We start from the raw sequence: 24050 nt of genomic DNA on the forward strand, positions 1-24050 counted from the left end.
TTTAGGGCCTTTGAATAAAAAGACAGACACCTTGAATTAGTCTGTGTTTTCAGTGGGGAGTCAGTGTGAAACGGAACACCAGGCTGGTGCGCGCAAATGGCGCCTGATGTTGCTAAGCAGGCACTTTCTTTCTCTCTGTGACAGTTAGAGCATCTCTAGGGTACCAGGTTTCATTCTGAGGCATAACGAGTAGTAATACCCTCCCAATAGCTTCATAGCCTGCTGTTTGTGATGAACCATTATAAATATTGGAAAGCTTTTCATTTCATTTTAATTGCTTTGCCAAGGTATGGGGAGGGGTGGTGCAGAGAAAGGTAATAATAGCCAGGAGCTGATTAAAAACAGGCGAGATGGAATTAAATGGAAAATATTTTTAAAAGCCACCTGTAGAAATCCCAGCAATAGTAATTCACCAGAATAAGTAAATGTGTGCCATTTATTCTTGTGCTTTCCCTTCATTAAAGAGCACTGTAGGAAAATTTAAACTTTAATGTGTTTTTGTGTTGCTCATGCTGAAAATTCGGAAGTGCTTGGTCTTTTATTTATTTATTTTAACTAGATTAGAAACAGCCATGCAGTATATTTTGTCTTTGGTTGGCTGCAGACTCCCTTTACCATGATTAGCTTCAAGAACATGATCCTCCATTTCTAGTACAAGCAAAGTACTTGCAAGATGGTCCTGAATAGCAATGTCCCAATTTTCCACTCTTATGTGTAATTTATATGAAAGATATTTTAAAAGCCATTCTACTCCTGCTTTTTCCAGATATTTGAGCTGCTGCAATATTCCTTAATACAGAAATTTTGATTCCACATTGTTGCGTGAATTAACATTTATACAGAGTACATAAACGCAGACAATTTTTAAATGTCCTGAAACATCGTAGGAATTATGCACATATAAGAAAACTGGATCAGACCTCCTACGGACTATTACTGCAGTTTTATTGTTCAGGATGAGGATTAGGTAATCACCTAACCCATATCTGAAACAAATCCCTACCATTCTATGTAATATACTGAATCAAATTGTTAAAAATAATCACAGACACAACTGTTTTTTGAATTTTGCTGTCTGATTTTTAGAGTTACACGAGGAAAGGGTAGTGAAGAAAGAAGGTGGTTCAGCAGATTATCTAACAGGTATCTCTCAACTAGAAAATAGCAGATGTTCTCAGAATTTTCCTGATAGGTGAGTCTTGAAACAGCATTTTTTTCTTTCTGACTCCGTTGATTTTCTTTCATCTATATAAGTACATATGGTTATTTGCTGATTGTTGTTTTTTGTTCCCATACTTCTGCCTCAAGCTGGACTAAGCAACTTCAGACAGGATTCTGGAGAAGTAGCATAGGAACTTTCTAAACAAATAAACAAATACTGCACCTGCCTTCCTGCAGGGAGGAAACATTTGGCTCCATTGGAAAATTTCTGCATGCCCTAGGTTACTTGCACAAGCAGATGTCTGAAGAATTTGTGAAAGATGTGGTGCTTTCATTGGTGAAATACATTGTGCAGGCAATTTCTGAGCATTATAAGATTTAGCATGTAAATTACTAGTTATTCCACTAGATCTTGCACAATTGGAACTATGCTGAGTCTGTTTATATTTCTGCTTGCACATTGCTGGATCCAAGGCATTGTTTTTATTTTCCAACTGTACACACTGCAGACTGTGGGAAAAAGAGAAAGCAAGGCATTCTCCCTGCCTCTTCTCTGCTGCCCATGAGAGGTAGACCAAAACCAGAAATCTACTGTGAAGATGCATCGAGGATCTCTAAATGTAAGAGCCAGTGAAGATGATCTGGTTCCTCAAATCTGCTGATGAGTTTAATCTTGGTTCAGTGTCTTTAGGACAACTCAAGTTCATGCAAAAATAGGCTGCACAGAGCAGATCACCATTCTGGACTGCCTGCAAAGTCAGGCTTTACTAGAGGTGCATGGTAGGACTTCAGAAAGCTCTGAGGCTGACTACTGCAACTGGGTCCACATTAAACCTCTGACTACTTCAGGAGACTCCAACAAGATCTAGATGGGCACCATCTTGGGGCACCATCCTCCTAGGTCTATGAGTGGTGCTTAAGGAGCCCATACTAATATTTAGAATCTTTTAGTACTGAGATGCTGTCTTTGTGGGTCCTCTGGCACATCTGGAAAATGGGGCTTGGTGACTGTGATTTTGGAGGCCATCAAGAAGAATAGGGCTCTGGCTTCATCTTTGGGGTACACACTTGGGCATCCACTGCTGTTTCTAGGAAGAAGAAGAAGAAGAAGAATTTGTTTTTATACCTCACTTTTTACTACCTAAAGGAGCCTAAAAGTGGCTTACAATCACCTTCCCTTCCTCTCCCCACAACAGACACCCTGTGAAGTAGGTGGGGGTGGGAAAGCTCTGACCGAACTGCCCTGTGAGAACAGCTCTACTAGGACTAAAATTGGTCCAAGGTCATTCAGCTGGCTGCATGTGGAAGAGCGGCAAATCAAACCCTGCTCACCACATTAGAAGCCACCACTCTTAATCACTACACCAAGCTGGGTCTAGTGCCGTTTTCATCTAAACTGTTCCTTGGATGAGAGAATCAGAATTGTTTCTTATCCAGGTTACATGGGTCCTTCATTAATATCAGGGCCTGTATCAAGAGCCAGTTTGGATGATTCCTCATTCAAGTCTGTGTCTGCATTTCTCATCTCTTGCCTTGAAAATTCCATGGGGTGGACCTTCACGAGTTTCCATGAGTCAACTGCAATTTGACTGCACATTTTACCTTGAAAAGCAGCAGTGAGGGCCTAATTTGGAATAGAACCTTGAGCTAGGACCTTGTGCTGGCAAAGACAGACACACTATTTTTTAAATCTCAGGGTCAACTGAGAAAATCATCCTGTGCTCAATTATACCATTTGTATATTAAAAGAAAATCGGGGAGGGATTAAAAATGGAACATAGTGGTAAGGACACAGACTGTATTTACACCTTCAGCTTACCTTGCTTCTCTCAGATAATTTCAAGAATTTACTCCAGTAGTCCAGCTCTGGTAGTAGAAAATGCTGTGATCTGTGTTGCAACAGACACCATCTTACTTAAATACAAGAGCCACCAGTTCTTTCTGTGTGAGAATTTTGCTTATTAAATGGGGATTCTTTCTCCGATCTCCATGGAATTTGGAAGGCAGTATGATCCCTAGGATGCAAACAAGTTGTCTCTGAGTATAAGATATCCCCTGACTTGAATGGCCCAGGTCAGCCCTATCTAAGCAGAATTGGTTCTAGTTGTTACCTGGATTGGAGACCACCAAGGAAATCCAGAGCTGCTATCCTGAGACAGGCAACTGCCAAACAATTCTGAATGTTTCTTGCCTTGAAAACCCTCCAGGGATACCATAAATTGGGTGTGATTTTATGGCACTTTCTACCAACAGCTGGATAGGAATGGAAGGAAGTTGCAACTCAAAATGTGCTTCCCTTTCAAACCCATGGAAATTAATTAAGAGTAGAACATGGAGAAGCAACAGGGGTAAGTGTTCCCCAAAGACTAAAACAATCAATTCACATTCATATTTATTACATGTTTTCTTGAGACATTTAGCCGTTGCTGAGTTTTCCCTTTCCAAGGAATATTTGCCACTGTGGAGTCTGTACATTTTTTCCCACCACAACCCTCTCAAGAACAGAAATGCTGAGGGAGATATACTGGCTGAGAAAATCAGAGTTAGCTGCAGATGGCAGGATCTCCAGAGAAGGGAGTGAGGATGAGAGAAAGGAGGTATTTCACTGCTATAATGACTTTGGATTTAAACAGAGCACGAGAGAAGATGATAGGAACAAGGGAGATGTTAAGGAAGCAAGCTGAAAAGGCTTGTCAACCAGCAACATGGTAGCAAGATGAGATGCGCTGGCCCTGAAATCTGGCATAGAAGTCAGCCACCAGGAAATGTTCAAGAAAACTCTTGGGCAAAAGAGAAGCCAGTTCCTGGCTAGGGGATGAGGGAAGCATGGTGTGGAATACTGTATTAAGCTACTATGCCTGAAAATAAAAGAATCAGAAGAAAAAGAACAAAGGAGTCTGGATCAAAAGTCTGTCTGGGCTAGGAAGATACGTAATTAGAAATGAAACACCAGTGATGATCATACATTGCCCTGTGAAAATTATTCTAAACCTCCTAATGGTCCCCCCATTTACTTACATTAGAAAGGGTTAAAGCCGTCTGAGAAAGATGTATAAATAGCAAGCAGAGTGCAGTCCCCTCACGGGGTAGCTGGCATCCAATGGAATAAATTGGTACAATGACCTAATAACCTGATGAATAATCAATAACAGTGGAGTTGGATGTTTGGTGCTTCAAGACTGTCTGAATCAGTGCTGTTCTTCCTCTCTGATAAGTGGTAACATTAGTGATGGTGCATGTGGGGGCCTTCCTGTTAGGGAGGAGGGGCTTTCACCCGCCTCTGTCTGAATCAATGTCACTCAGAGTCTTTTTGTCTGAGGCGCTTGGCACTGCTGCCAACCTCTCAGAGAAGGGAGAGCCTCTGTCAACCAATGTCTGAATCAGTGCTATCAGAGTCTTCCTGTCTGGGGGAGTCTTTGTTGGAGAGCCCCAGGAAGAGATCACAAGGAGGGTATGTGGATGCCCTGTGACAGCCAGGCTCCAGGAGAATGGGTCTAGTGCCTGTGTTGTGGGAAGGAGGGCAAGACTTCTTGCAGAGTAGTTCAGCAGTGGAATAGGCTGCCTAAGGAGGTGGTGAGCTCCCCCTCACTGGCAGTCTTCAAACAAAGGTTGGATACACACTTTTCTTGGATGCTTTAGGATGCTTAGGGCTGATCCTGCGTTGAGAAGGGGGTTGGACTAGATGGCCTGTATGGCCCCTTCCAACTCTATGATTCTATGATTCTATGATTCTATACACAACAAGCACCCTTAGTGCCCACTCTCACCTGCATGGCACACAGGAGTATTCACAATGAGACAAATGTGCAGATTAGGGTTTTGTGCTCTGGTGTGGTCCAGCGCGGTTCGGCTGCTTCGGCAATCATCAAAGCCCAAGGTGGCCAGTGCCGTGGTGCAGGGGGGGGTGGCACCAGTGGCACCACCACCAGTGCTGCCCCTCCCCTCTGCACCATGGCGCTGGCCACCTCGGGCTTCGATGATTGCTGAAGCAGTCATCAAAGATGTACCTGTGAGGACCCTAGCAGCTGTATTCTGCACCAGATGTAGTTTCCTGGTCTGGGACAAGGGCAGGCCCGGGTGGACAAGTTACAGAAGTTCAGTCTACAGGGGACCGTTGCATGGATGCCTGTGACCAAGCAGTCTAAGGACAGGCACTAGTAGCCTTGCTTGGTACAAATGGAAAAATGCCATGCAGGCTACTCCTGTGACCTGGGTCTCCACTGAAAGGGAGTCATCCAAAATAATACCCAAATCAAGAACCACTCCCCCTCCCAAGGTTAAAGAGATATGAACAAATAACCTGGACCAAATGCGTGCCTCACCACTGAAGAAAGTGACTGCACTTAAATTTGTTTGGTCCTGATTATTTGGTGCTGGTTTAAGATTTTGATAATTGATTTTGTATGTGAGGGTAGTATTGAGGCCATATAGTGTTTTTAACTTTCTTTGTAAATAAGGACATGTTTTTTCATATATTTGAACATTTTTAATTATGTAAGCATTTTATTTACAATAATAATAGACCACATATCTCTCTAACCTTGTAATGTCTCCTTTGGCTGTTCTCAAGTCCATTTAACAGAGACAAGCTGGCTCAAAACATCAACTATTTATTTGCAAGGAGATAACTCCAGCTAACATGCAAAACTGGAAACTGAAAACAAGAGCTTTATCCAATAGGACCAAACTAAATAACACAGATATTAGGGGTGGAGCAGATTGTTCTATTATATACATACTTACAATCATAGAATCCTAAAAGTTATGCCACCTCCAGCAGGGTTGGAAGGAACCTACTAGGTCATCTAGTCCAACCCTCATGCTCATCCATTGTAAACTGCCACCTCCTTGAACCTTCACAGAATCAGCCTCTACATCAGATGGTTATCCAGCCTCTGTTTAAAAATTCTCAAAGATGGAGAACCCACCACCTCCCAAGGAGCCACAGCCTACAAGGATGAAATATTGGAGATTGGAAGTCCCCCCCCCCAGCCCTCCAGAATGGACCTAATCACTTCCATATTGAACACAGGCATTATAACTCCTGTTCTCTTTTAGCCAGCTCCCTTCTAGAAGCTTCTCAACCAGGAAGGAGAAGGGTTAAGGACACAAGTGGTACATCTCTCCTCCCCATTTTGGGTACTATAAGCTAAAAGGTATCTGTATAAATTGAATACTATCTGAACATGCATCCACACTATTGTCTACCACAGAGTGGATCTATGCTATTTTGTCTGCAAAGTAAATAGCAAATTGATTACAGCTAATATGAGCTGCATGCCATATTTGGTCAGTCTTGCTTTGAATTTTCCATCAGCAATGTTCTCGCTATCAGTGTGGCTGTTTCACAGCCATCAGTTCCCCTGTAAACCAGGAAGTCTATTTAGGATAAGAGAGAACTTAGAGACAATTGTGTCAATAGCCCAGGACATCTCCCTATTCCAGACAGCAGTTAGAACTTCCAGAGTCATCAGTGGTGGAGGTGAGGAAAGCCATTAGAATTCATCAAGTGCCTGGGCTGGACCATCTTAATGGCTCCACCATCCCTGTGGAGGCAAGAAGCAATGAGTCTAAACTCTATGAGGTAATAGAAAATAGCAAGAGTCCAGTAGCACCTCAAAGATTAACCAAATTTATGGCAGGATACAAGCTTTTGTGAGTTACTGCTGAGAAGTTAGTCTGCTACAGAGAGACTAACATGGCTACCCATTTCAATCTATCTCTATGAGGTAATGGTTCTGATAGAGTTCTGGGCTTTATGGTTCCGACCAGCATGCTGTGTCTGCATCAAGACGAACTGAAAGGAAAATAAGCATTATGGCTGATATTATGGCCAGTTTCATATGCTCTCTCCAAGAAGATCTCTGTATATCTTCTACTTCACACAGGGAAATATTTCTTATGAGCATCCCTTAATATAGCAAAACTTCAGAGAGCCTGTTAGTTGTCAAGCTTTCAATTGACAGGATAAATACAAGCTGTCACCAAGTCAGAAGTGAATGTGGGAATATAGAACATAATACAGCCTGATTACCTAACAATAAATGTTTGCCTTTCTTTTTTCAGCATTCCATTGTGTCAGCTGAAAAAAATGCACTCCATGGTAGTGTGATCTGAACAGCAACTTAACTTATCCTCTTGTAAAAATGTTTAGGACTGTGACCCGAAGATGAACTGAACATTACACCTCAGGAGAAACTTTACATATGAACAAGGAGGAGTTCAGAATACAAACACATAAATGCAAAATAAAGAAAGCCACAAAAGAAATTAAAATCCACAGGTGCATACTTGCAATGTCTTACACAAATACTGAACAGGGTGGTTCTTGTTTCTTAATTTTTTAAAATTCTGGAACCTGTGGAAACTGGTGTTTGCACCAGTGATACATTAGCAGTTTTTCACCCAGGCATGCATAGTAACATAGACATGGCATGGTATCTCTCCACCTGTGCTCTTGGCAGCCACCTGGCCATGCAACTAGGTAGAGTACTTGCTCTCTCTCTCTCTCTCTCTCTCTCTCTTTCTCACCCCCTTTCTTTTTTCATATTTGTCGTTGCTGCTGAACCTTGCAGTCTACGCTTCCCTGGGGACAAACTCTTTCAGATTTCACTGATCTGAATGCAGTGGATTTCCAAAACAGAACAATTCTTCCAGTCCTGCAGTTCACACTTTCTATAAATGCTCTTGAATGTATTTTGCTGAAAAAGGAATGGGCTAGGCTTGACCTCCCGTGCATAAGTGTAACATTAATACATAACACTGAGTGCACAAATGAGTTAAGATCAGGCTATCCTGATCACTGGGTAGTTGGCGGAGGTGGCATAACTTTTAAATATGTTGTTACTGCTCAGATAGAAAAAAAGCGGTTAGGAACCTGTCGAGAAAACAAGTACCATTATTACTATGACTATCCCCATGGGAATTCGTGGCTCCTGATCCCGTGCTCCGTTACTGGAGTCTAGAACTTTATTGTGACTCCAATCACACTTCCTAGCAGTATCAGAATACAATTTAAACTAGATGGGCTGCTTTTAGAATTTAATTAATATCACATGCTGGCAGGAAGGCTACTGAAGAGCTAAGGAGCTGAAAGAGTTTAATGTTCTTCTTCTTAGCATTGCTGCTCTAATGATGTAATTGTAACACTGCCAAATGCAGCAGCAGAGCATTAAAACAGCGCTTTGTCCGGTGAAAAGTGAATAAACAGATTAAGCTTTTACAGTAAGACGAAGGGACCTTTTAAAAAACGAAAGAAAATAGCTGTGTGAAGCCTTAAATCGTAACTTGTTGCTCTGAATGATTCATTTGCTGAATTTTGGCCCACTCCATATTATCTACTGAATTATTCTGGGCTTAATAATGTTTTTGAATTGTTTTCTAATACCGTTCTGCTGTTAGGCTAGATGTCATTTAAGCCTGAAATGTGATTAAAAGTATTTGATATTTTGTGTTTTTTCAATGCAGATACGAGAAAGATACAAATAAAATGTGTCACCTAAATGCCATTTTAGCACTGGAATAGTAATCTACAGCAGTGGTCTTCAACCTTTTTATCACCGGGGACCGGTCAATGCTTGACAATTTTACTGAGGCCCGGGGGAGGATAGTTTTCTGCTGAAGTACATCGCCGCCACCTGAGCCCCTGCTCTACTTGCTCTCCTGCTGCTGCCCCTGACTTCCCACCACCTGCTGGGGGGTGCTGCCAGCAGCAGCTACGCAGTGCCATGCTGAGGGGGAGACCCAGCCATGGTAGCTTCTGGAGAGAAACAAAGGTGAGCTAGCAGCAGAGTGGCAATTGTAGCCCCCAAGGCAGCAGCCGGGGAGGAGGATGAGGAGGAGCCGCGGCCCGGTACCAACTGATCCATGGACCGGTACCGGTCCCTGGACGGGGGGTTGGGGACCACTGATCTACAGGCCATCACTGTGTCCACAGCTCATTTCCTTGAAAATGAGGGATGTGCATTTGGAACTGAGCTAATATAAATTCACCCATGATATGCCCCACCTAGTAATTTCACAAGGGTCACTAATCTTGATGAAATTAATTTGGGCACTGGGGGAAGTTTGGAAAACCTCATTTGATAACAACTTTATGGTTTCTCTTTGGTCTGGTTGGGCTGGGCAACAGATAATTGAGTGGCAATGGGATAGCTGGTTGCTTGAAGCTCCCACCATAAAATGGTTCCCCAAGGAACTCAGTTTTTCATTAGCTCACCCATTCAGTTACAGCACAGAAAGGAAGGGGTACATTCACTAACAAACAACGAAGCACAAAGATGAAGAAAAGTAAAGTCTGGACCTTCCCTTATCCTTATCCATTGTTGTTCCTCTATATATTTCTGAAACAGCCTAGGGGGTGGGACATGTCCGGCTGTCCAAGTTGGAATAGGTCCAATAAGGGTGCAGCCAGCTTTGTCCTGATTGGCCCTGCCCCTGCGGCTCCCACCCTCTGGCCCTGGACTCTAGCCTCTTTGCTCTCAGACACCTTAGTGCCTGGAACCAGCAGCAGGTGAGAGGGCCCTGGGCAAAGGGTCGTGGTGGATGGCTTGCTAACAAGGGCCTCCTGGCCTGCTAGGCTGGGCCTGCTGACGAGGGCCTCCCAGCCTGCTGACTGCCTGCTAAGGAGCTCTGTCTTGGCCCTGCTAATGAGCTGCCCAGGCCTTGCCCGCCCCACTTGATTTGGCCATGAGCTGCAGCCCAAATCCACCTTACGCTGCCTGGCCAGGGGAGGAGACCCTTTCAAGGCCTCTTCTTTGGAATGGGCTTTGAAGCTAGTATAACATAACTGTTGTGCTGTATGAGGCTTTAAATTTTCTCAAAACAAGTGCACTGCTTCTTCAATGGATACAGCATGGGATGGAAGAAAAATGTGGAGTTTGACACATAAAAGAGAAAGTTCAAATCAAAGCAGTATTACAAAATTTGTTCATTTCTACTAAGCAGGCTCTTGGATGGGAAATGCCTGAAAATCCTATGCATGCCAATTTGATTCCTTGTGGAAGAAACTAGAATGTAACAACTAATACATAAACTTTGTGTATTAACACCTTTCTGGAATATATATATATATATATATATATATATATATATATATATATATACACACACACACACACAAACACCTCACAACATTACCTCTAATGGGTATGCAGTATAATATATGACACAAAGTGTATGTGTGTGCCTTGATTTCTATAGCCACATTTCTAAACCTTTCAAACCTTTTCCTGCCAGAGGTAAGTGGGCAACAGAAATTGGGTTTAAGCACACATCAAAAGTCCTATATGGAGAAGACGCACACACCCACTCCCTAAGCCAGCAATTATGTGAATCATACCCAGGAAGAATTAATTAACCGTGATTTTATCAATCTTTTGACCTTTTGCCAGAACTAAAAACACTATGAAAACAAAAATTATACTAAAATATTTCCAAAACCAGGCATGAAAGTACAACTCTATTACGTACATATCCCTGCAAGATTACACCTGCTACTAATGATGATTTGGACAGCAGTGCTAATAACAATAGTTACAGATAGTCTTCTCAGTATAATAGTTTTGATATTAAGGCAGAAAGAATGAAGTCTGTTAACTAATATTTATTTAGTTCTCATAAATTATATTTATGATATTATTGACTGACTGCAGTTATGAGAAATGTAATATGACTACTGGAAGTATGAGAGAGGGGACATGATTGTTGTCTTTAAGTATTTGAAAGGTTGTCACTTAGAGGAGGGCAGGGAAAGTTTACTGTTGGCAGTGGAGAATAGGACCCAAAGTAATGGGTTTAAACTACGTGGAGAACGATACTGGCTAGATACCAGAAAAAAAAAATTCACAGGGTAGTTCAGCGATGGAATCAACTCCCCATCCTGTTAAGCTCCCCATCCTGGCAGTCTTCAAGCAGCGGCTGGGCAGCTACTTAACCTGGATACTTTGTTCAAGCTTGCATTGAACAAGGGGCTAGAATAGATGGTCTGTATGGCCCCTTCCAGCACTACGATTCTATAGAACTTGAAATGTACAACCATGAATATAATGCAGATGGTAAGAAAGATGATTTCAGTGAAACAAAAGTCAATTGTGTCTACAGAACTTAATCTTCGAATTCAGTCTTGAATATAATATGACCTATGCAGTTGTGGACTTTGAGGAACAGATTTCAACTATAAACTAAACTCTTTCTTGTATGAATGGACTGAGGGGGTCAACAACATGCTTTGTTTCTTTGTTGGTTTACCCTTCTTTTCCAGTGTTCCAATTATGTGAAAGAAAGAAAGAAAGAAAGAAAGAAAGAAAGAAAGAAAGAAAGAAAGAAAGAAAGAAAGAAAGAAAGAAAGAAAGAAAGAAAGAAAGAAAGAAAGAAAGAATAATGGACTCTGAATGATGCTACATGGGAGTTATTTTGCAGATTTTGCTACTCATATGCACAAAACTTGTGAGGAAAAGGACTCCTCCTTACAGTGCCATTCTGAACTTATTTGAGCTTTCCTTTTTTATTTTTAGAAGCAGTTCTCCACAGCTGCTATGTGGCTGAAGGGAACCCAGGAGAACAAGTTTAAACAAGTGAAGAAATGTTACATGTAATTGGCCATTGAGCTATATATACAATTGTTTGTACATAAGACTATGCATTCATCAACCAGGCAAGGGAAATATCCAGTGGGAAATATGCAGCCACTTGGCTCACAACTGAGTTTGTTTCTCCTTTGCACAACGGTACCTAAGGCCTAGGCATGACCAGGAGGCAAGGGGCTAAGGACTATTAGCCTGAGAGCTGTTCCTAGAGCTGGCAGAAAGGTAAATATTCAAACAAATGAACGTGGTGTGAAGCTTGTCGCTCCTCTTCATCTGCATTTAATTCTAATCCTACATATCATTGGCAAAGTTCTTCAATCAATGCCATTAGCACCATTTCCACGATTACTATTCTTACGGTATAATGATACTCTACAAGGTGCCTTATCATTGCTCTTGTTGACTGTATAATAATTTTAAAAGCAAAATCCCATCACATTCCGAAGCTTTGGGATCATGTGACACCCACTAAACTGAAAAAACAACAACAACTGACCATCACATTAATACTTTCCTAGCTCAAAGGAAGCAGTCTTCTGACATTAAGGAATGACACTTATACTGGAACTCTATGGAGTTTCAAAGTGAGAAGAGTAATATAAAGGCCTGAGCAGATGATACTGCATCCCGAAGTCTTATAGAGGAAATGGTGCCATTTTGGAGTTTAGATTTTAAATCTTAAAAATGCTGCAGGAGCTCAGGCCCACTGAGGACTATGATACAGTGGGAGCTCTTGTCTCTCCCTCCCAGCCATTTTCCAGTGCCAAATGGCCATGCAGCCATTTCAGCTCCCGAAGGCAGTAATCTCCTTATCCCTCCCACCCCCGCCCCACACTACAGTCTCTAGCAGGACAGTACTGGTTTGAAAAGTTAACAATGAAGCTTTAAAATTGCACCCTGTCTGTGTAGCAGAGTCAGGGGCACAGTATCATCTAGTTTGGCCCTAAGAATGAGGAAGGTTCAGAGCACCTTGCCATGCTCACTCACTATCAGAATTTGACTTAGGGCAAGCAGCATCAGTCTGGGCATTCTGGCCTACCACATCTTCTGGAAACTGGCATGCTGGGGTCATGATTTGTGGGACACAAATAAAAGGGGAAATAGCATTTTCCCATACTATCTCCCCCACCTCTAGATGCTTTGCACTAGCTGATGTAGGAAAGCTGCTTTTGGAGTTTCAGCTTGTGTCTAAGATCTAGAATAAATAGATCAATGGGGAAAAACCTAAGCACCCCCTGAAAGACCTCTTCATGCAAATTATCCCTTCCCCACTGCTTTGCTGCAGAGAAGCAGAAACTGGGGCTTCTCCAGGTTTGCTGCAAATATGCAAAGTTTTTAAAATGTGTCCTCTTTTGCTAATAGAGCGGAGCAATCCAGTTGCTGCTGTTACTACTGTTACTACTGTTGTTAGTTACTCCTCCAAACTGTATCCTTAACCCGAAATCTCAAATAATCTATTGTTCATATCTTGCAGAATGCTCCAGCTTTTGACCTACTCCTTTATCATCTTCCATTCATGTATGATATTAATTGGTTTTTAACATTGCCTAAGACAATATTTCATAGCCCTCAATTTCAGCTGGCAGAGAAAGGGGCTTGGTGCATTTATTCTAGACTAATAAATTGTTAATACTTCTTTAGTAATGAAATAACGCCATGCCATGTAATCCTCAATAATCATTACATAAATATGCTTTTTCTCCAGAGTAATTTACACACACCATTAAAATTATTCTCACCTCTACTTGAGTGAATTTAATAGCTTTAAACATAACTATTCCTGGTAATGGTTTTCTTAAAGGGGAACTGTCATTAGTTTCCTATGATATGCAGGACACTGTTCACCTGATTAAGCAATGTGCCAATAAAATTTAACCATAGCATTTTCAAAATCTATATCCAGTGATGAAGAATTTTGCACAGAATGCAATTTCACTCTCATCACCAACTCATCCATAGTAAGTTCATAGGAGATCCCCTATGAGCTACCCTACTTGTCAGATTCATCTCTGATGATTTCTGTGGACTTAGAAGACTACAGTGTTCCTTTCTTCGGCCATTGAACTTTAACACCTTGCCGTTGTTTCAACGGAAACAAGCACCAACAGTAGCAAAAGACCATGTTAGTTAAGAGGCAAAGTTGGATGGCTAAGTCCAAGATGCCAGGCAATGACAACTACTCTGCGCACACCTGCACACTTTGAAGGAAGAAACAAATGGCCCTAGTAGAGAAGCTGCGTTTTTTTTTCATGAAGACAGGAGCTCACTACTAGAGCTGCTGGTAGGTCCAGGGAAAGGGACATACTTTTGCAACTTGCATTGGTTTTCATAGGATGGACGTAAACATTATAGCTTACTAATGTCTGCACATAAAATTACTGGGTTAAAAAAAAATACAGCTAAAAGGGATGATTCCAGAGTTTTAAACCCAATTTGCCACCTGAGGTCTGCAAACATTTCAGAAGAACTAGGGCATTTTATCAATTCCACTGCAAATATTTCTGAAGGGATGAGGGTAATATGATCTGCACAGCAAGGGACTACACCAAATCTCTTACTGTGTGGAGACAGACACAACGAGAAGCAACAGGGGTCATACTCTGGCCTTTCTTTTCTGGTCCCCTAATCTTTTCTCAGGCATTCTGGTGGTGTCTGCCTGCTCTTCATCTTTTCCCTGATTGCTCGTTCCACTTCTAGGCAGACACCTTCTCTGCTTATATTCTCTCTTCAAATAGTCCTCTTAATGCAGACCTTAAGTTGACTTTGCCTCTAGTCTATCTATTAAGAATTCAAATAGCACTTTTAATGTCCAAAGTAGTTTTAAATTGTTTCATCTTTGGAACAACACAGTAAGGTAGGTATTCTCATTTTATAATTAGTGAAGTTAAGGAAAGAGAAATGGATACTCGATAAATCCAAGACCTAAACCTCTCTCTTTAATGTTTAAACTGTACAACTTATAAAATTGGGATAAGAAGCCAACTGACCCCCCCCCCAAAAAAAAAAAAAACTCCTGTCTATCGGAGGAGAATAAATTTTCATAGGTAAAAAAAGTTTCAACTGGATGAGATTATTATCATTCAAGGCGCTTTTAAACTAAAATTAATTTAATTTCAGAATTCACCACAGATAAAGCATCTTGAAATATGGGTGGCAGGATATGCATTGATAGAAAGCAATGGAAAAGAATAAGAATTATGAATAATTCATACCTAGACTATATCATCCACACTGACAAGATACATGAATAACCCAATGCTGTGCAGAGTTGGACAATGGACAGGCCATGCCTAAACCTTGTGGCTCGCATTGAGAACTACTAAATTTGAGATTGCTATTTTATCTTTGTTTTTTAAGCTGGGAATGTTATTTTATTATTGCAAGCTGCCTTGAAGCAAGAGGGAAGGTGACATATAAATGTTTTAATAAATAAGTAACATAAGATATATCCAAGAGCTGTGGCCTGCTGAACTTGCTAACCCAGGCTAGATAGGAGGATTAGCCCTGGTTAGTATTTGGATGGGGGACCATCAAGGGTTTAAGCCTGGCATGTCCATTGTCCAATTACGCACAGTATTGGGATATTCGTGTATATTGTCAGTGTGGATGATGCAAGGCATACAATGGCACATTCTTCTGAACATCTCTTGCCTTGAAGGGCCCACATCCAACTGGTGTTATATCATCTGTACTGGTTACCAGTCTGTTTCCGGATAAAGTTTAAGGTATTGATTTTAACCTTTAAGGCTATATGTGGCTTCTCTGCGGGACCGCTTGTCTGCCTATGCCCCCCCCCCCACAGAGCACTCTGTTCTGTGGGTATGAATCTACTGGTGATCCAGGGCACCCAGGACATTCGCCTGTCCTTGACCAGGGTCAGGGCTTTTTCGGCCCTGGCCCCACCCTGGTGGAATGAGCTCCTGGAAGCCCTGCCAAAGCTACCAGCTTTCCGCAGGGCGTGTAAGATGGAGCTCTTCAGCCAGGCATATGGCTGAGTCCAGGCTGTAGTCCCAGAGTTACCATGAGGGGATCCCCTAGAACCAATGAGATCAGGACCCTCGCTCCTAATGAAAGTGTTACAGACTGTATGCTTGGCAGGGGAAGAGATGGGGGGTTAATCTTAACGAATTGCCACCTTTCATGTGTGGGGATTTTAAGGGTTGTTGTTTTATTCTTTTAATGTAAACCACCACGAGTCTTTGAGAGCAGAAATATAGAAGTTAAAATAAATAAATAAATAAAATCCCATCAATCAGCTGTGGTGACTACACACATGAAAAGTGATCTGGGGATTGTGCATGCCATTCACTAACATACAATGGGATTTTTTCTCCGTTGAGCAGCAAAATCTCATGCCACTGGGGGGGGGGGAAGCTTTCTCTTCCATTTCAAAATGTCTCCCTGTTCAGCTGCTGGACATGAAACACAAGCTGGCTTGTGGACACAGAACTACTTAGGTCCTTTTATAAAGTTCCACCAAAAGAAATCAAGACTCTTTATCTAATTGAGCAGAATGCATCTATGGTGGAAAGCTGTATTTTTTGAGGTAGGGCTGCTAATTCCAGGTTTGGACATTTCTGGAGATTTGGGGTCAGAGCCTGGGAAAGGGGGCTTGGGGGAAGGGAAGGAGCCCAGCTGAGTATAAAGCCATAGAGTCCACCCTCCACAGCAGCTGCTTTCTCCAGGGGAACTGATCTTTGTTGCCTGTGAAATCTCTAGTTCCCAGTGGGAAGTTGGTAATCATATTTTGAGGGAAAGAAATTTTTCTTCTTAATATATTCAGGCCTGTTCTACAGAAATAGCAGAATAAGATAAAGAAATGACAAGAGTTCTGAAGTAGTAGATTGTTCCTTACTACTACCATTCAGACTGCATTTATATGCGGAATAACAAGATGCTCCCTATGCTACCTGGCACAGGGAAAAAAATTCTGCAGAATAGAAAACCAGCACAGTAAGACGTGAACAGAGTCAAATCTTTCTCATTGATGGTCTAGGGTTTGGGGGGTTGTTTTTGCTTACACAGAATGATTCCGGGGGGGGGGGGAATGGAACACTGAAAATGTCTTTCTCCATCTGCAGTCTTAAGTAGTATACTTCATCATTTTGGGACACTATATCACATTCTGCTGTTCTGTCTGTTTAGTCACCATATTCTGAACACAATTTATGTGCAACAGTTCTTTCCATGTCCTGCCTTCCATGCTTCTAAAAATGCTATGAAAAGGGTATTGTGCAACTATGAAAGCATTAGCAAGCATTTACTGGTAGTATTCAAAACAACACTAGAGATTTTTAAAGCTAATAATCCCAATATTTCAAAGGCTTACATAAATGAGTTCATTTTGCTCACCTCAGCTGGTACTAATTAAAGATGGAATGTCATTAAGATGCAGAGAAGAAAGAACCGTGAGGGATTATTGTTTGCAGATCATGACGACTCAGTTACTTAAAATGTTATGCTTTTTTATTCTCATAAAATTACTAATTCAATTTCCAAAGGTAGTGGGCCTTTATTATGTTCGGTAATGGATTTCAAAAAGTCTAGCAATAATAATACACTCTGAAGTATACAAACATACAAATCATAGTGGTTCACAATGGGAAAAGAGCAGATAATTCTTTTTCAGTAAATGGTGAAACATACAAACAAAAATAAACACAACACTCAGGGAAAGTTCCAAAGCTCTCTATGAACTCAACCATTACGGAGATGCCAATGCAATTTAATTAAATTCTGGAATATATAGACTGTGCAAATTTATTACGCATACAATGGAGCACAATAGGGCAAGACAGCGTGCAAATTTCAGAGTTTCAGCGTATTAAACCTAACAATTTATCGTAGTTTGTGCATGCCATTCACTAACTTAGCTATATCTGAGAATGTACTTACTGAGGCTCAGTATTGTGCTATAGGAAGCATTCACCTCATGAATTGTTTTGTCCATTCAGAAAATCCTGGAGGCAAATTATTCTATTGCATGGCGACAGTGAATGATGTATGGACGAAACCTAGAACATAGTGCAAGGACTTAGTAGTAAACAAAACTGTAAAGGAGGAAATGAAGCTTTTCTTCACTATTTTATTTTATATTTGGTATTTTTCTAACTCCATACACTATCACTCCTTTCATCACCATTAATATTATCAGTGCTCCAAACTAGCAGAAGTCGTGCAATTTGGACAAAATGATCAAAGAACCGAGTTATATGGCTTGACGCAGAGAAGTCAGAGAACGCACATGAGAAAATATATATATTCACCCATTTTTATGTCACTTGAATAGAATATGAATTGCCCAGGAAAGTGTAGCTGGGAAGCTTTGAAGTTAAGGGAAATGGCTAAGAGAGAGAGAAAGTGCCAAGTTGCTTGAAGTGGCAGAACGGTGTTGATCACAACACAATGTCTGGCCACTCTGCAAGATCAGCAACTCACAGAAATATATTCTTACAGTCAGTGAAATATTTGGGAGCTGGTTTAAAAAGCAGAGTCTAGAATACAGTCATGTGACTGGAAGGTAATAGCCATTAATGGACTGGAAACTGTTGCTCTCTCAAATTCAAAGGTATAACCAAATAACGCTTCAAAAGCCTCAGTGGAAATTCAGCTCCTGTACTGCCTATAAGGTAAGGACATGGATTTCAGCTATGTATCACTGACATTAAGAGTGTTCTGCATTGCACCTGAAGAGGAGATATGTATCTGTACCACTCTTTAAAAAAAAATGAGCCCTGAAGATGATGAAGCCAGAAAAATGTCTTCTCCTCTGGAAACCACCACTCAAAAAACTGATTTGCATCATTTTGTGATAAGACTGGACTGGAGTGTTATAGTCTGATATACTTAAAATATGCGTATAATCCTTTCCCCACCATTAAACACTTTCCTATCTCAAATGCCTGAAGCAAAATGCTGACAGAGATACATCTCTATGGCCCTAATCATCACTTTCCTAGTAACATATATTTGTTTCTCTTATTGAGAAGCACCAAACAGAATTCTTTAAGTCTCTTGCTGCTTCAAATGTTGCCAGGGCAAACTGGTCTCCCTCCAAGAGTCAACTTACTGTTCAAATGTAGTTCCAACACAAATCCTTCTAACCAGTTTTCTCTCCTACTCAACTATATTGAATGAAAAGCTCAGAACATCGATGGATGTGAAGAAACCCAATCTAGTGTCATAATCTTATGCATATATTTTGAGCATCAAAGTGAGAATTTCTTACTCCAGTAAAATACAAGCTCAGTCCCTTGTACTATCATTAACTGAACTGCGATGGCAACTGCTGTTTGCAAGCTTTCCCCAGAGGCCAGGGACCTAAAAGGAACCAGATGCAGGCAAAAAAAATCTTCTATGAACTAACAGAACAAACCTAAGCATGTGTATTTACTATCCTTTTCAAGCCTATAGTACATGGGTTGGTCTCAGTAACGTGTTCTTAAGATTACTGTCTTCCCTATGAACCTGCCTGGCAATGGAAGTAAATATTCATGGGAAGTCTGCCTCTGGGTGAAATATAAAATGGGTATTTACCAGGGATATGTTCATATGCATATTCCATTAACTGACTTATGGAGACCCCAGTAAGTAAAGGACTTCCAAGGCAAGCGAGAAGCCTTTTTCTGCAGAAGAGAAGAAGAAAAAGAGTTGGTTCTTACCTGCCACTTTTTTCTACCAGAAGGAGAATCAAAGTGGCTTACAATCCCCTTCCCTTTCCTCTCCCCACAACAGATACCCTGTGAGGTAGGTGAGGCTGAGAGAGCCTCAGAGGGTCAGAATGGCTCTATCTGTGACAAGCCCAAGGCCACCCACCTGGCTGTTTGTGGGGGAGTGGGACATCAAACCTGGTTTGCCAGATTAGAAACTATTGCTCTTAACCACTACACCAAGCTGGCTCCAAAATATTTCCTAGTGGTCTCCTATCCAAGAACCAACCCTACTTAGCTCCTGACATCTGAGGCGATTGGGCTATACTGTGCTGCCTTCCCTCAAAATACCAGGGATAGGGCCTCTGTATTGGTAACTTGCCTGAGGAACTCCCTCCCTGTGCCTGTTTGGGAAACATTCTGAATATCTGAGTGAGCACCAAATTTAAATGGGTATTATATTTCTGGGTATTTGATGAAATTTAATTAGAATTTGACATTATTATAGCTTCTACTATTGTATAGTTGAGCTGGTATTGTTTTAGGCTGTCTCCCCCTTTTTTACAAATTGCCTTGAGAACTTGCCATTAGTAATGGGGTAGAAATGTTTTAAATAGATAAACTTCTGAGAGACTGTCAGGCACTGCAGGTGGCTAGAAAGTTATTGCCATAGTCTACAATGCCTGGTTCTCTGCCAGCCAGATTGCACTGCTGATCCTTCCAGCACTTATTATTTCCTAATACACAATGCCATTATTTTGTTCTCTGCTGTAGCGACTCTAATCATTCTGGGGTTTTAATTGTTTTAAAATCTGTTTTTGCACTGTTTTATAATTTTATATTGTAAGCCACCCCACAGGGTCAGGTTTTCCACCCAAAGGCAATGTACAAATTAAGTAAATAAATAACTAAAATAAAAAATGGGATCCCGAGGTTTTATGCTAGATTGCTTCCCATGCATAAACAAAGCAAGTCACAGTTGGAGATGGCAGATTGTGACAGGCTGATTCATCTAGAAAAGTGCCTGGTGCTGGACCCTTTGGGCTTTCAGCAGAAGCAATGTCGATTTATCTTAATTAATGATGATACACCATATCCCTTAATTCCTGGGCCCCAGTCCTTCAGTATACATTTCCTCACTTACCTAGCCACCTCCATCTCTTGAGAGTTTAGGGAATTAATTGAATGTTTTATAAGTTCTTTTGAATATGAAAAGCTGCAACATTGGGATGATTGATACACATGTCATAGACGTAATGGAATCTGCACTGATATCTGGTAAAATGTGCCACAAATTTCAATGCAATGAATATGTGGTTAATGAAACCTTTTATCTAAATCAATGTGTACAGTAAAGCTTGTCTGTATCAGCATTTTTCGGAAGTCTTTCAGCAGTGCATTATTACCACAGGCTTTGTCATCATCAAAGAAAGGAATGCTCACATAGGCAAGATGAAGTACTGCTGAACTCACCAACCGTAGTATGGCCACAACATCTGTCACCAAAGAAACTATCCTAGTGGACCTCTTAAGGCAGGAGCCTTTTGTTTTATATGTATTCATTTAAACATTTATATCCTTGGACTGCAAGGCGAACAAACCGGTCAGTCCTAGAGGAGATCAGCCCTGACTGCTCCTTAGAAGGCCAGATCCTGAAGATGAAACTCAAATACTTTGGCCACCTCATGAGAAGGAAGGACTCCCTGGAGAAGAGTCTAATGCTGGGAGCAATTGAGGGCAAAAGAAGAAGGGGACGACAGAGAATGAGGTGGCTGGATGGAGTCACTGAAGCAGTAGGTGCAAACTTAAATGGACTCCGGGGAATGGTAGAGGACAGGAAAGCCTGGAGGATCATTGTTCATGCGGTCACGATGGGTCGGACACAACTTCGCACCTAACAACATCCTACCTGTCCTTGTGTTTCAAAGCAGCTTAAAATAATAGAAACATTTTCAGTTAAATCCAAATATAAAATAGCAAATCCCAGAGTTTGCTCCTTTCTCCTTCTTAAAAGATAATTGCCACTCAGCTCCCTTCAAAAGTTCTGGCAAACAGGCAGCCACCTATTTCTTGGTCACTGCTCTGTTCTGCCCATGTTTTGGCGCCCCTACTGAGATGTTACGCCCAATGAGTTACTCCAATCCCTCTTCCTCAATTTCCTCAGTGCTCAAGTCTTGTGAATGCATGACTTCATTAAAAAATATTTTACACTTACATATGGAGTTTAGTGAAGACTCATGAGTCAAAATAGATGACAGTAGCTGTTGTTCACCTTTACTGAAAATATTAAACAACAATGGTGCGTGATCTCTTTAAAAAGGGGCTTGAATGAAAGAATTGTGTGCTCCACTGAACACAACTGACAACCATGTGAAGTGCATAGAGAGGGTTATGACGCAAGCTGGAAAAGGAGCCCCTGTCCACAGCCAGGTGTAATTAGTGGAGGTGGCCAGGAGCTGTGTAGCAGCACAGCCAGTGCACAATGTGTGTGCAGGGTGGCAGGGGAAAGGAAAAAATGACTGTGTTTTGCAGTTTGTCCAAGGTGTGTACTTTCCAGTATCACCCTGAAGCAAGAAATAACACATAACATGATGGAAAGCTATGTAAAGGTCTCACTTTATTCACTTTATTTGAGGGAAAGGATTCCCCAAGAGGTAGAAGAGAGGGGGAGCAATGAGGATTTAAATGAAAGTAAACAAGCAGAGAAAGTAAACAAGCCACAAATTCAGTAAATTGGAAACCGCGTCCATCCATGAACCAACCAATACATCTGGACCAGCTACCCCCCCCCCAAAAAAAAACAGGTTTTGTTATTTCTCATGGAGGTGCAATGCATGACTATGATAATGCAGAAATAAAAATAGTTTTAAATAATAGATGCAGAAGAGAGACAGTATCCAGTTTAGAAGGATATACTTTGTTTTTCAATTTATACCCTGCCTCTCCTAGCACACTGGCTCCAAAGCAAATGGTGAGTACAGAAAGAGCCTCAGAGCAAGGTCTGGTCTGGGGTAGCTGGAATGTGTCAGAAAATCTGTGGTTTTGTCCTTACAATTACATAGTAAACTCCCCAAGACCACTGGACAACCATTATACAGTTTGGTCCTTAGGTACCAATCTTGGATGAATAACTCCATGTTCCAGCTTGTAGACAAATAGTGTTTTCTTAAGTACTGCAGCATTGCCTAAGGATAAGCCATTGTTTTATATGCCAGTAAGGTGGCATTTATGACTTTTTGCTTTATGTGCCAGTAGTATGAGATTTATAAGACAGGAGAATGAGAATCTCGCCATCCTTTTATGACAGCTCTCGGCTGTATTTTAAACTTGCAGGCCAAGTCAGGGAGGCAAAATGATAATTTGTCCTTTCTCTTTCCTTGTCCAAGACAAGGAAAATAAAACTCAGCAAAGCCTAGTCTTCCAGCCTTCTTGCTCATTACAACATTTAATATGCGGGACTAAGACCGTTTATGCACTGGAGGTTTCATGCTGGGCTACAGGCTGGAGTTTTAGTCATGGCAGGTAGCCCCACCTCTTCCTGCAGCCACATGGTGGAGCATTTGGCCCGGTGAACCTCATCCGCCCCCAATTTGTGTTCTTGCATGGAAGCTGGGGCAGTGAAGTTCCCAGTGCATAAACGGTCTAAGTGATGCAGAGGCAGACCGCAGCAAACCACCCCTTAATGCCTCTTGCCTTGAAGACCCTGTGAGGTCACCATAAGTCAGCTGTGACTTGACAGTACTTTCTGCCACCTGTGGCTGACTTATGGTGTGTGTGTACAGAGACACAGTATGTACTATGCATATACACAATAGAGATGAGCGATTAGGCTAGGATAAGCCCAAAACTACTCAAATCAATGCTGATTCAATTACTTTTCAGGCTTATCGGAGCTGAATTGCACATCCCATCAGTTTAAATGAATTGAATCAGATAAATATGAATTATGATTTGGCTGATTTGACATTTCAGCTGATTTGGACTTAGACTTTAAATGGACACATACTTTCTTCCTGCTCTCTCTTTCTCTTCTTTAGCCTGTCTTTCCTACCTTTTACTCAGGTTTCCAGGGCAACAGGGCGTGGGGGAAGAGGCATCTTGACAGGCCAATGGCAGAAGCCCCCCAGCGACAGCTAGAACTAAACATTGCAATGCATTTTCCAAATGCAATTGCAATGATGTCTGGAAAGCTTTTTACAGGTGTCAGCCAAGTTAACAGGGGGACAGAGGCAGGGGAAGTTTAGCCAATAGGGAAGCAGGTTTGAGGGAAAACAGCTCTTTAGCCAAACACAGAAAGTGGTTCTTTTTAAAAATCCTTCTACGTATGGTCAGAGGGCGTAAGAACAAGTGTCATACCTTGCTTTGCTGTCTGAGTCTGGTGGAGAGGAGATGTGGGGCTGAAGCTTTGGCTTGCTGCTGTTCTTCTGAAATTCCTTGGCTCTGTTATAGGGCTTGTGTGGATTACCTCTGGTCCATCTGGACCACTTCTCATCATCACTGGAGAAGACTTCATCTTGTTTGATTTGAGGAGAAACATTTTTAAAAGTTTTATTTTCTTTTAATATTAGTGCATGGTGGATGCTGCTGGGGGATGGGGAGGTGGTAGGTAGTTTTGACCCAGGCTTTCTTTGGTTTATGCCTTGTTCTTGTTCTG

At 41.5% G+C, this 24050-nt stretch overlaps 1 long non-coding RNA gene across 1 annotated transcript; it reads right to left on the minus strand.

Moving 5' to 3' along the window:
* Window positions 1–330: 330 nt before the first annotated feature.
* Window positions 331–18607, minus strand: LOC143839723 (uncharacterized). Its single transcript, XR_013231831.1, has 3 exons — window positions 17643–18607; window positions 2981–3176; window positions 331–2249 (listed from the first exon to the last, which is right to left on the minus strand). It is a non-coding gene; the product is annotated as an uncharacterized LOC143839723 (long non-coding RNA).
* Between the last annotated feature and the right edge of the window lie 5443 nt (window positions 18608–24050).

Source organism: Paroedura picta, chromosome 6 (assembly GCF_049243985.1).
Source record: "Paroedura picta isolate Pp20150507F chromosome 6, Ppicta_v3.0, whole genome shotgun sequence".
Classification (NCBI taxonomy): domain Eukaryota; kingdom Metazoa; phylum Chordata; class Lepidosauria; order Squamata; family Gekkonidae; genus Paroedura; species Paroedura picta.